This window comes from Meleagris gallopavo, chromosome Z (genome assembly GCF_905368555.1).
Source record: "Meleagris gallopavo chromosome Z, MGAL_WU_HG_1.1, whole genome shotgun sequence".
Lineage (NCBI taxonomy): Eukaryota > Metazoa > Chordata > Aves > Galliformes > Phasianidae > Meleagris > Meleagris gallopavo.
In genome coordinates, this window is record NC_139435.1 from 38,479,869 (window position 1) to 38,494,041 (window position 14,173).

Below are 14,173 nucleotides of genomic sequence, written 5' to 3' on the forward strand. Positions count from 1 at the left end.
GGATCTCTCTGGAGATCTGCTCCACCGGAGTCTATTTTGCGAGCCCAGGATGGGCTGAGTGACTTTCTTTCCTTACTCCAATATAACAGTTACATCAGCCAAGCTCCTGGATATACCATACCATCTGTATATCCATTGATTATACAATTGGCGAGCCAGGCAGGCCAAATATACTTTACATCATGTCTTTCTTGTGGAATTTCTATAAATTCTTAAATCAAGCTGAGACAAGATCAGATACCTTAGAAAGTGAAAATCAGCTATTAAAAGCTTGTATTGACAAATTGGAACAAGAACTTAATGTATTAACAGGAAAAAAAACAATTTTACAGTCTCTAGGCCAGGTCCTTAGTATTTCAATAGATGATAGTTATACCTCTAAAGTAGCAGACCTGTTTCAACAGGAAAGCAGGAGTTCTAAGTCAGATCTAGAGGTTGCACTTATGGCAGACCCCCTGGAACTCTGTCCTATTATAACTCAAAAAACAAAAAAAGTACAAGATAGACAGGCAGGGGTGCCCCCTGAACAATGGCTCCCTGCTGAAATACATTTGCACGTAACAGCCAGGCCATATACTCCAACTGAATGAATGGACATGGTGCAGCGATTTTGGCAGAGGCCGAGAGAGAGTATACCTGCATGGCTGCTCAGGTTATGGGATTCAGGGGCAGAAAGTGTCATGGTTAATGGGCCAGAAGTAGCAAAGCTGGCCACCATAACATTACACTCTGCTGTCAGGCAGACTATACTCTGCCGTCCAGTACAGCAATGAAAACCACTCAATAATAGATTGGTTAATGGCAGCATGCCGTATGGTCTAGCCAGATAAAACAGACATTCCATTAAACACAGGACTATGGTCCTTCATGAAGGACCTTCAAAATTACATTCGCGAGTTAGGTATGAGAGAAGCAATATATGAAGACTCATATGATAGCCCAGATATAATCAAGTTCTCGTCGGGTATGCAAGATTTAATCTTACAACAGGCCCCTTCCCACCTATATGGGACCTTAGTTTCGATATTAAATCCTTCTGGTGACCTTGGAAGTCGTAGTTCAACAGGCGGCTCAAATAGTAGCTGATCTGGGGGAGACAGAACGCCTGCGGACTAGGTGCAACATTCGGATGTTAGAAGAAGCTGAGGTCCTGCCAGTGACTAAAACCAAGATTCCGGCTACTCGAGATCCTCAATCGGGACCTGTAAGGGTTTCCTGAAAACAAATGTTTAATGACCTAATTCGAGCTGGGGTCCAATTTGCTAAGATTGACCACCAGCCCAACCATGTCCTTCTCCAGCATTGGAGACAACTAAAGGACAATCAAAAATTTCGAAACTACCCTAAGAAATCAAGGGTAAGGGTTATAGAGAGAATACCAACAACAATATGAAACCTAGAAGACTTCATTGTTCATAATAGGAAAAAAAAGCCGCCTCAGGTGTCTTGGGCCACAATGCCTGAGCCACCAGAAGCAAAAGAATTGGCCCTAGCACAATTCATGGCATGACGAGGGATGTTAGTCCCCCTAGGGCCTCCAGACGGGACCGGAGGCCCCATGTAGAATTAACGATTTATTGGTCCCAAAAAAATATTCAGAGAGTTATGGCATTAGTGGACACTGGAGCATAAACATCAGTCATTTACGGAGATCCAAACAAATTTCATGGAGACAGTGATGATTGGTGGTTTTGGGGGACAAACTATTCCTATCACCCAAACATGGTTAAAACTGGGGGTTGAGCGTCTCCCACCCCGGGACTATAAGGTATCTATTGCCCCAGTCCAGGAATACATCTTGGGCATAGATATTCTATGTGGTCTGGCTCTCCAGACAACCGTGGAAGAGTTCAGACTTCGACAGAGATGTATTAGTATCCGGGCAGTGCAGGTAATATTAAGAGGCCATGCGAAACATGGACCTATTTGCCTGCCGAAACCACGCTGGATTATTAATGTGAGACAGTATAGACTCCCAGATGGGCAGGATGAAATATCAAAAACGGTGCAGGAACTAGAAAAAGTGGGCGTTATAAGACCTGCCCACAGCCCATATAATTCCCCCATATGGCCAGTGCAAAAGTCGGATAGCACGTGGAGAATGATGGTAGATTACAGAGAATTAAATAAGGTCACGCTGCCTATTCATGCAGCTGTACCCAATATCGCCTCCCTAATGGACACATTGAGTAGGGAGATAAAAACCTATCATTGTGTCCTAGATTTAGCAAATGCATTCTTCAGTATCCCAATTACTGAAGAATCGCAAGATCAATTTGCGTTTACATGGGGAGGCAGGCAGTGGACCTTTCAGGTCCTGCCACAGGGGTACGTGCATTCACCAATGTATTGTCACAATCTAGTGGCGCGTGACCTGGCCAGTTGGAAAAAAACAGATAATGTTAACTTGTATCATTATATTGATGATCTCCTGCTGACATCCGACTCACTGGAGGCAGTAGAACAGGTGGCAGATTCATTAACCGCCTATTTACAACAGAGGGAATGGGCTATAAATCCCAAGGTGCATGGTCCGGGCGTGTCTGTAAAATTCCTGGGGGTGGTTTGGTCAGGAAAAACCAAAGTACTACCCAGTGCTGTCATAGATAAGGTTCAGGTGTTCCCAGTCCCTACAACATCAAAGCAGCTGCAAGAGTTTCTACATATATTAGGTTATTGGTGTTCTTTTATACCTCACCTAGCACAGCTGCGAAGGCCACTGTATAGACTCACAAAAAAGGGGCAGCTATGGGATTGGGAGAAAACACAACAGGATGCTTTTCAACAGGCGAAACTGGCAGTTAAACAAGCCCAGGCATTGGGTATATTTGCTCCTACCCTCCCAGCCGAGTTGGACATTCACATCACTCAAGACGGCTTCAGTTGGGGCCTGTGGCAACGTCAGAGTTCTGTTCGAACCCCCATTGGTTTCTGGTCTCAGGTTTGGCACGGAGCAGAAGAAAGATACAGTATGATTGAAAAACAGTTATTGGCTGCCTATTCAGCATTGCAGGCAATAGAGCCAATAACTCAAATGCCTGAAGTATTAGTCAAGACCACTCTGCCAATTCGGGGTGGCTAAAAGATCTGACCCACCTTCCTAAAACAGGGGTGGCCCAAGTACAAACAGTGGCATGATGGGTTGCCTATCTCAGCCAAAGGAGTAGTCTGTCTTCATCCCCTTTGAAAGAAGAACTCCAGAAGATCCCAGGCCCAGTAATGTATCACAGTGATGCACCAAAAGAAATACTGGTCACTCCACCACAGAAGAGTCCCATTCAGGAGGGAAAATACCTTATCCCTGAAGATGCCTGGTACACAGTTGAATCCAGAAAGTGCAACCCAAGCAAGTGGAGAGCAATAGCATACCATCCTTCTACTGAGACAATCTGGTTTGACGAGGGGGATGGTCAGAGCAGCCAATGGGCAGAACTGCGAGCCGTGTGGATGGTTATAACTAAGGAACCCGGTGATGGTATCCTGAAAATCTGTATGGATAGTTGGGGTGTGTACCGAGGGCTCCCTTTGTGGATTGCACAGTGGGCCACCCAAGAATGGACTATCCATGCCCGGCCCATCTGGGGCAAGGACATGTGGTTAGACATATCGAATACAGTCAAACACAAGGCTGTACGTGTCTACCATGTTTCTGGTCATCAGCCCAGTATAAGCGTCATGGTATATTGGATCTCTATATTAGGGAAAGCTCACCCTTTTAGTCAACCTAATCATTGGTTCATGCCGTGAAGGGGTGGAGTGTATAGAGCTGCTGAATCACGGCCTGAACCTCTGATTGATCATCTGAGATGAGCAATGAGTCAGCCACGGGAGCACAGGTGAAGGCAATTCACCTGTGCTGCAGAAAGGGGTGGAGCCTGGCTCCACCTCTCCTAGACCCATTTAAGAGCTGACTGCCAGTGGGGAAGGATCTCTCTGGAGATCCACTCCACCGGAGTCTATTTTGCGAGCCAAGGATAGGATGAGTGACTTTTTTTCCTTACTCCAATATAACAATTACATCAGCCAAGCTCCTGGGTATACCATACCATCTGTATATCCATTGATTATACAGAAGTATTGCATCTTCTGCTGGAAAAAGCAGTCAAAAATGCCTTATGGGTCCAGAGCTGTCTTGTGGGCAACATGAACACAATGGAACTTTTTGTACAGAAATTCTCAAGCAGTAGATTTATAGCTATCTGTTATAATTTCTTTTCCAATGGTTTGTCTGCCATGAAACAATTGAAATAGTCCTGCATGTATTTTTTTGCATTTATGAAATCTTGAATTTTTTTCTTATGTTTACATATAGATTTTTTTTAGATTATAGTATGCTTTTGTCTGGGACATATGAGATTTCAGCAAAGTTCCATATTTGTTATTTTTGAAAACTTAGCCAGAGTATTTTACATCCCAAAACTATACATGTAATTTTCTGCTTTAAAGCCATAAGAAGTTATTTTCCAGTCAATCAAAATAAAAATGTTGGAAATGCTAGAATTTTATTTTTGTTGCTGAAACTGCCAATCCCTCTTTCAAGACAATAATATTACCTTTTCAGTCTTACTAGCTTTCTATTTTACCATCTAAAAATGTAATTTCATATACAGTGGATATTTAAAAACAGCAGAAGATTGCATGATTATGTTTGGAAGAGCAATGAAAACAAAAAGCAATGCGCAGGATGCCTCCATAAATACTCCTTGGTATATTTGCACTCTATATGTAAAAATTTAGCTGCAGTGCAGCTGTAAATGCTCTCTAAAAGAGAAATAATATGACAAACATCAAAGGGCAAGCTGATGCAGGTAAACATTTATCAATTATTTAAAATAACTATGTGAAAAATTGCAATAATGTATCAGTTTCTAACACAAAATGTGAGATAAATAATTATTTCAAATCACATTCACCTGAAATTACATAGAGCAGTATATTTCGTCTCAAAATTAATGAAAGGATCTTCCTTTAAGATTCACTACTGAATTTCTCCATTTTGTACTGACTTTATAGGAAGGCAAATGTTAGAGTTACTGGTTCTCTGCTTCTGCCGGAGAGAGAGTGCAGGTACCCAACATTGTTGTCTTGATTTTGTAAGTATATAGCCTTATTAATGCACATTACCCTTAACCAACGACAGACATACAGCAGACATTTTTAGTTTATTGAGAGTCTGCCCCACTCAATTCCCCTTCTGCAAAGGTGCTTTATGCATCTTGTATTACTGTTGAATTCAGTGGTATTGTATGTGTGCCTGAGCACGTGCTCGAGTACATTGCTTACATTTGCTCTGATAGGAGATTTGACCCTGCTGTTATTGTCATGTGAGTGGTGCCAATATTTTAAGAGTCTCTTTAATCTTCAACTGAGTAAGCGCTCCTTGAGAAAGTAAGTGCTTCCACAACTCCACAACTGGAGTGTAAAACAGATATCCTGGTTTCAGTGTTGTCTAACATGCAGGGCAGCTGTATGTCTGGAAAAAATGTAAGTTGGCAAGTACAGTAGGTTTGATTCAAGAGGTTTGTTTCTATTGTCTTCCTTTATAACTACAGCTCAACATACTGCATACTTAAAGTTTTATGTCCTCTATGCCATGTAATCCCAGACATCAGCTTGCTTGATTAGACATCAACTAAAATAAATATAAAAATGAATAGAGATACACAAGAATGTAATAATGTATTAGCATTACTTTCCTTTTCCTTGGGAGAAAATTTGTCTTAATGTACATACCCTGAGCTTGTTTGGTTTTAATTCCAACAGTCTACAAAAAAAGAAGTGAGAAAGCTTTTAAAATAAATAAATAAAAATACTGTGTTGGTTTTTTTTAAAAATTCATTATCTTAGTGCTTTTAAGCATCTGATAATTTGGCACGCCAGTTCATGGGTTGACCTTAATGCTGTAAATTAGTAAATAAAAATACAACAGGCAACAGCTGTCTTCCGATGTTCTTGCCATTTGCAGCCCATAGGAAGGGGAAGAAAAGCTTGGTATTCTGGAGAGAGGATTAAAAACCCAGTAGCCATGCCCTTGAAGTGATTTTATGCAGAAATAGATGTTCACAACTGTTCCCTGATCCTCGTTACCCACAGAGTTGAAGTGCTTTGTGTTGGCAAGCTAGTGTTGTGCCTCCAGCAGCAGCCAGGACATGGACCTGAAAGAAGAGGTAGCAGTGTTCAATAACATCAGGTGTCAAGTGCATTAGAGTGATGGGAATTTGGGCACACTGGAGTGGGACTGTTGGCCTGTAGTAACAAAGAGGCTGTGAGGGTGAGCCAGGCGGGAGAAGAGAGGTGGTATCCAAAAGGCAGAGTAAGGCCTTTCCTGAGGATAGGTGGTGGTGAGCACAGCTATCTCTGGTCTGGCCTCATGAGCAGGCACAAAGCAGTAATGGCACTATTTAGAAGATATTTATGCTAATGTTTCCTTCACAGTTAACAAGCTAAATCTGCGAACAAGGAAGACTTTTAAATATTTACTACTTTGCTTCTAAGGCAATCATTTCTGACAAGCTAGGAAGTAGCATTAAAGCATATGGAAAATGGATAATAATCCTCCTATATTTATCACTCTTATTGTTAGGGTCAAAGATGATGTCATTCTTCAGTGGTTGCCAGCAGCCATGTGCTTCAAAATTACAAATAATACTAACAGAAACCTTCACTTATTAAAAAAAATAAATAAATAAAATAATTTTTTTTTTTTTTGTGAGTGTTTTATCTGTGATATTCCAGAATTCTGTTGTTTCCCTCATGAAAGAAATAGTAATCCTTTTAGCTTTGTTAGTCATTGCAGAGCTCTTTGGTGCAGGTGTTACGGTCCTCATTTGCTTGTTTCTCAAACAGCAAGACATAATGTATTTAAAAGATGCATGAATAAAAATATTTATTTATCTAGTGTCAAGGGTGTTTTCTTCATAATTATTCATTTCCAACATTGTACTATTGTAAAGGGATGGTGGCAGAGAGAAAAGTATCTCAGTGTAAAACATTAGTTAGATATTCTTAATTGGCTTTTTTTTTGTGATTTTTTTTTTTTTTAATTATAACTAGATGCGAGTCAGTGAAGCAGGCAAATGTCTTCACTTGCAAAATCTCTTCAGCATAGCACATAAGTATGCACCTAGGACACTTTGCAGTTGGTGCTTGTATTTAAACGTATGTTGTTTCATTTCTTGAATTCTGTTCATGATACACACATGTATGTTTGTTTGATGAATAATCTTTTTTAATGCATTTTTTTCTTTTTTTTGTAACTAGTCAAGCCTTAGGCATTTGCTCTTGTTCACAACTTTGGTTAAGTCAGGGCAGTCTCTTATGCTATGACTTTTATGATTGAGGGCATTCCATTTTAGCAAAACTGTTGAGAGCTTGCAGTATGTGTTGCCATATATTCTTATGTCTTATCATTTTCAAAAAATAAAGCTGGCATTATTAGTAAGCTAGTTGTAAAATAAAGGTGATCCTGAAATAGAAGGTAAATTCCAACTATTGTGATTGTTTTCTTTAGTTTGAATGCAGTGGGTACAGTGCTACAAGGTAACGAGTAATTTTTCTAGGAGTTAATAATCCTAATTTTAAACATTGTTTACATCAATGTAAAGCATTTTGTATCAGGCTATCAGTGCTATACCAGCCACAAGAACATATATATCATCAATAAGACAGTATTTGTACTGAAATTCTTGTAGACAAATGCTTAGAGGTTGTCATAGAAGAGATGCAACTGGAGGGATATGTGACACAGCCCCTTCCCTGGTCTCTTGAAATACAGGGATGATGGGTGGCTAGGATGGGCTGAGGGCACTGCTGTTATGTGTCTTGTAGCATCAGGACAGACTGGCAAACTATAAGCAGGATGTGGCATATATTCCTTGGTGCTCACCCCTCTTTCTCAAGCTTTATCTAACCAGTACATGGGATTGTGGAGAAGAGAGAAGGGAAGGGCAATGTTAGTGCCAGTAGGTGAAGGCAGTTGCCAGGGCTGCTGGGAAATGGGTGAGAGAGGCCTGGTGTGTCTATAGCAGCTGCCTCTTAAGACACATAGCCAGTAGCAAGACAGCTGCCCACCAGCTGAGAACACAGCATGTTCTGCTGCTTTTTTTTCTGCAGGGTACTTATTCCACTGTTTTTACATCTCCCCAAACAGGCAGAACTTCATCCACTTGCTAAATAGCTGTCTTTCAGGTGTGCTGCTTATACCTGAGCTCCCCTACGTAGGCCCTACCTTCCTACCAGGTGCTCAGTCACTGCTTCAAGCCATGACTTTGCACTTCCACTACACCTATCTATTAACATCCTTACATCTTTATGATAAAGTTATTTTTTTTGCAATCTTTCAATTAATCTCCGCCAAACAAAAAGAAAAAAAAAAAATGCATACATCCAGAAAAACATTGGCTTCTGTAGTTCTACTGTAAATGCTAGTGCTACTCAGGGAAAGAACAGTATTTTGTTTTAAACTAATAATAACAATAATAATAAACATTAAGGTATAAAATTTCTTTTCATGAATTAAAATAAAACTATATTTCCGGGGAAACAAATATGAAGTCCACCTTTCTTGATACCAATACTATGAAAGTAATCTCATTGTTATTAATAGGCATTCTTAAAAGAGATATTTCTTTTTAGGAAGCAAATATATATTAAAGAATAGTGTATAAACAATCCTGAGACCTCTGTATGTGATACCTGTCCACACATACAATTTTTATGCTGCATCTTTACTTGTAATAAGAGAAAACATATTATCAGTAGCAAAGATAATGTAAAATTGAACTAAATTCTGGTATGCTGAGTTCCCTTTGCAATAAAATTCTTGTAAGCAGTTTACAAATTTCTCAAAAAATACTTATAAGAGAAATGCTTGCATGCAGATAATCACTTAGCTGAATTACTCTCTGATAAATTCTGCAGTATTTTTACGGTTACTATCACTGTTAATTTATACCCAGTATACCTGGTTAAAAAAAAGAACACAGAAACAAACAAACACATACAAAAACCCTAACAAAAATGAAATTGCTATCTTGTTGGTTAAACACTAATTGCCACAGACAGTAAACCCTGAATTGGAGAACAGTGTTTTAATAGCAGTGCAGTTAAGACTTTTGTCACCCTTGCTATTTTATTTATTACTTCTTTCAAATACATGCTGATGAGTAAAAAGTATGAGAAATAAACACTTAAGCTATGGCTTTGGATCTAAGATCATAATAAAATTAGAATATAGAGTTTTATATAATCCCAAATAAGTGTAGCATCTTAGTGAATAAACTTTATTATGTGATTTTAAATAGGATCCCCTCTGGAGTGTATAAAAATCTCTTTGCGGTGATGTTCAGTGTAAAAAAAATGCTCCACAGTTCCTCACTGCAATTCTTATTTAATCATTATTAAATACAACAAGAATTCTTGCTTTTCTGAACTGTGCTGGTAGCGCTCATACAGAAACACAACATAGCTTTTACTATATTTGTCTCTCTCACCATATCCTGCTGGAAATCTCTCGTTACCTTTTCACCTTTGAGAATTAAGTTTTCTGAATCCCTTGAATGAATAACCAGTGATGACTTTTCTTTGTGATGAAAGTGGTTATTCACAGCTTTGTATTGGGACAAATGTTATTTTTTAGGTTATCCGTCAAAGTGGAATCTGTTTTCACAGACTGAATGAGTTTCAAACTTGAAGAATTCTGTGACTCAATAGTAGATCTTATGGCAGCTTTTCAACATTTCTTTAAAAGATATATATAAGCCTGAAGAATGGAATGACAGGTGTATAATATTATTATACATATTAATCCATACGTTTGGTTTTGTCAAACTAAATGATCTACAATCCAATAGCTGAAATTAGATCAGAGGAATATTTCCTTCCCTCAGAAAATGGAGGTTCTCAGTGAAACTGCTAAAAGAGATAAAGCAACTGAGGAAAGTGATTGATATAGAATTGCTATCATGTAAACTGTAGCATTGAGGATCCATCTTCATGAAAGTAAATACATCAAAACATGTAGAAATGTTGAACTTTGTAATTATGAATAAGTAGGAGACAACATCCAGATATTCTGGTTATATTAGTTTTTCTTTTTCTTTTTCTTTTTTTTTTTTTTTTTTTTGTAAAAGAAATCCCTGCATGGGCAATTTTATTTCTGTTGAACTGCTTTACAAAGATTTTAGAACAAGTCTGAGCATTGCTGTCTTTTTCATATTAGCTATGCTTTCCTTTAGTGAAATCACACAATTGTCAATACAAGTAAGATCCTCATTAAGCTAAATAAAAATAAAAATAAAAAAATCTTGTGCCACAAAAATAGGTTCAGAAAAACTTAAAAATCTTGTTTTCCTAATGATGTAGGCAAGTTGCTCTTTAAACCCAGTATTTAGAAACTGTACAATGACATGAAACATAGATGTGTTCTAATCCAAAGGAAACCATTCACAATTCTATAGCATCAAAGGAGGAATGATTTTTAAATTATGGCAGTGTTTTAGGTCAAGGTGACATCAAAACTGTCGAAGTAGCTTAAGTTATGGCCTCTGAGTCATTCTTCATTCTTCTGTTCAGAATAGGTTTCTGGCAGGTCTTACATTCTTTAGTAGCTGTAAAGAAAAAGAAATAAAATAAAGGTATGACCTGTGAATAGACTCTTCTCCCTCTTTCCCTACTGATCTGTAGGATAATTAAACTTCTCAAAAAATCCCAAAGATTCTCTCAAAACATCCCTCTGAGAAAATGATATGAACAACTTTCATTTTGTTAATGATAGAATTAGGCATGAGAGCTTTAAAAAATACAGCTTTTTATTTCTCTAAGAAAAAAATGAGTTAATCTGTGGCAGAACTATCAAGGCTGTATAAAGAACCAAACTGTTAGCTGATGTGCAGAACATCCTTTCCAAATCAGGAAAATATTCCTGTGTATTTTTGTGGATTGGGCACAATGAAATCAGTAATATTGTAGTTATCTTCTTGTATCCTGGAGGCTTGTTTTAATGGGTAAATAGAAGTAAAAACTTCTAAATGGGAAATCCATCCTATGCAGCAGCAGAAGTGTCGAGGTAGTTAGGTCTGTGAAGAATAAACAGGTTAAACTGTTCAGTGACCTTAGAGGAGTAGCAAGTGGTGTCATGAGATATTCAAACATGAACTAAACTAGCAGAGCTCAAGATCTATTTTTACACAGCCAGCAAAACAATGATACTATTAATCAATGGAAAGAACTTTCATTATTGTAGTTAACTTGCTGTCTTAGCATGAATAGAACTTTTAGTATCTGGTTCACTGAAGTTACTGCTTAGGCAGATTTTGTGAAATGTTTTGGCTGAACTCAAATACTAAGAACATTTATCTTTGCATCAAGCATATGTGAGATGTTGACATATACAGCAAGAGAGAGATCTCAGATGTGTGTGGATCAGCCATCGTTCCTGTGCTATATATTTGGCTTGTTTCATGGAACAAAGACAGCGGTATTGCTTTCTAGAGGCAGATCACACAGACAGTGAGGTACTGCCATCAGGGAGTAAACACGCAGTGTGGGTGGAGCCTCACTTTGCAGTTGCAGTTGCGGGGATGTACTCTTACCTTTCAGACCACTGTGAACTTCAACTTGCACTACTGCATATAAATATCTCCTCAGAAATTTTGTGAGAGAATCAGTGAGTAGATGTACCAAGGGGTGGAGGATTGTGAGAGACCATTCCTGCTTCATATAGCAAGAGAACTTGGGGCAGAGTATTGTGAGAGACCATTCCTGCTTCAAATAGCATGAGAACTTGAAGCTATGGAAGAGTTGGAGGGCAACCTTTTTGTATTCACCACCCCCAGCAGCACATTTTTCTTTATCTCTTCAAAGCAGTCTTTTCCAAATCTACCACCACAGGGTTGATGGGTTTTTGTTTGTTTTGTTAGCATAAGTGATCCAGCCCTGCATTGCTGTTAGAAATAGGATATAATATCTGTTTGCAGAACACATTTTACATGCTACTTTATATAGCTGACTGTAAAGGGAAGATGCATGAATGACACCGCTGTGACAAAATGTGGGGTTGATGTGAAAGAAGTAATGGACTTTGAATGAGACTGGGCATAACTCAGAAGCTTCATGACCCAAAAATTGGTGCAAACATTTTCTTTGATTTGTGGAGAAATTGATTTTCTTTCTCACATCTTGCATGTTAAATGTCAGATTTGCCATTGCTGAGTTTCTTGTTCTTTCCTGTTCTGCTCATGAGAAACGATGATATCTCTATGATGTCAGTGGGAAATCACAGGCCTGCTTAGCTGCTCTTGTGTATGAATCAACCCAGAAGTCTGTAATAAGCCATAAACCCAGTAATTTTCATGTTTTTCTTCCTTGGTGTGAGCTTGTTTATTATTCAGTTAGGGCTTTGTGTGTACCTGTGTACTGTGATTGCAAATATTTCTTTGCAGTCAGAAAAACACCTGGTCAGAAAGTGAGACAACTAAGCAGGACACATCTTCCATATTCTGAAAATATGTTTTTCTTTCTCTGGAACCTTTTTTTGTTGTTCTGAAAGTGTTTAGAAAAAAAGTAGGTCAAAACCTTTCATCTGTTTGACAGAAGGGGGTAATAAGTAAGTGGTAAGTTCCTAGGGGAGATATCCCTGCATAATGACATTTTTGTTCGATGAACTCCTGGCTCTGGGCTCTGACCCTCATTTATGGAATTGGAGTATTACACAAGGTATTGCAAGACTTCATCCTTGAGCACTCATTTCTTCATGGTTTAAAAAATTATCATATGGCCATTATCCCAACAGCACAAATTACTGGGATCTGTCAGCAGAGCTTAATGTTTCTCACAATCAGTTGGCTAAAACTTTCTGTTTCTCACTGTGCCAGCTTTTGCAGCCAGTTTAGGTGGAAGCAAATTACAAGCAAGTTTGCTATACATAACTTTTTGAGATGATATACAAATGTCCTGATACTTTAAGATACTGCATCTGTCTGGGGAGTTCCCTGCCAACTGGAAACTATCCAACATTTTATCCATTAGACCTATTTGTCTAACCTCAGTCCCTGGAAAAATTTATGTGGAATGTTGTCCTGTGTGCTGTTGAAAGGCACTTAGAAAACAAAGCCATTATCGAGCATAGTTAAAGGAGATTCATCAAGGTAAAGTCCTGCCTGTAATCTGATCTCCTTCTATGATAAAATAACCTGCCTGGTGCATGATGGGAAAGTAGCAGATGTAATATTTCTGTATTTCAGTAACATATCTTTGATACTGGCATATTTTGGACAAATTGTCCAACTGTGAAACAAACAGGTTTGTACTCTGCTGCATGATTAACTGGTTTGATGGTAGAGCTCAGGTTGTAGTAGGAACAGGTTGTAAATGGTACTACTTCTGGATGGTGAATGGTCAATACTGGTATTTCCCAGGGCTCAGTTTTAGGGCCAGTACTATTAAATATTTCTAGTCATAGAAGTGAAATGCATCCTTAGCAAGTTTGATACTGTTTGCTCCTTGAAGGGACAAGAGGCCCTGTAGGGGGATCTACATATATTGGATCACTGGGCAATCAGCAGTGACATGAAGTTTAACAAAGGAAAATGTCAGGTACTGCACCTGGGATGATGTGATGCCAAACACAGTTATAGACTGGGAGACAAAAATCTTGAGAGCAGCTCAGGAGGAAGGGGTCTAGAGGTGCTATTGACAGCAGGTTAAGCAGAAAGTCCTCCCAAGGGGGCTGAACATGATGATCTCCAAAGGTCCTTTCCAGCCTCTACAATTCTGTGATTCTGTGATCTTTGAAGGTCCGTTCCAGCTGTATTCTATCCTGTACTGTCCTGTCATTCAGATCAGTCTGTCAGTTGCTACTGGTGAAGATAGCCAAGTCTCACAGGCTTGACCTTTCTCATAGGCTGGATGCTTCTAGAATAACCATGAATGATATGCCACGATATTCAAAGTAAGCAAGTCCTTTTTCACAACCATTTGTTATATGTAATAAATAAATAAATAAATCCCATATTTTGTTAATAACTCTTTACTGGGAAAGGTGAAGCATAAGGAATGAAGGAAAAATTATGCCTCTCCTTGGAACAGGTATCTTTGTTTATACTCCATAAAAGGCAAATGTCCAGGCAGTAGTATAGCCTTGAAAACATAAGATAACATTTTTACATTTATCAGA

The 14,173-nt window shown here is 38.7% G+C and overlaps 1 long non-coding RNA gene and 1 pseudogene across 1 annotated transcript in view; one reads left to right on the forward strand and one right to left on the reverse strand.

Moving 5' to 3' along the window:
- The first annotated feature begins 903 nt into the window (after positions 1 to 903).
- LOC146542218 (uncharacterized) lies at positions 904 to 1,612 on the forward strand (annotated as a pseudogene).
- Positions 1,613 to 9,111: 7,499 nt separating this feature from the next.
- The window catches only part of LOC146542219 (uncharacterized), a 51,054-nt gene continuing 45,992 nt past the window's right edge, over positions 9,112 to 14,173 (reverse strand). The window contains exon 2 of the long non-coding RNA XR_014880401.1: positions 9,112 to 10,607. This is a non-coding gene — a long non-coding RNA (uncharacterized LOC146542219). The remainder of the gene's footprint in view (positions 10,608 to 14,173) is intronic.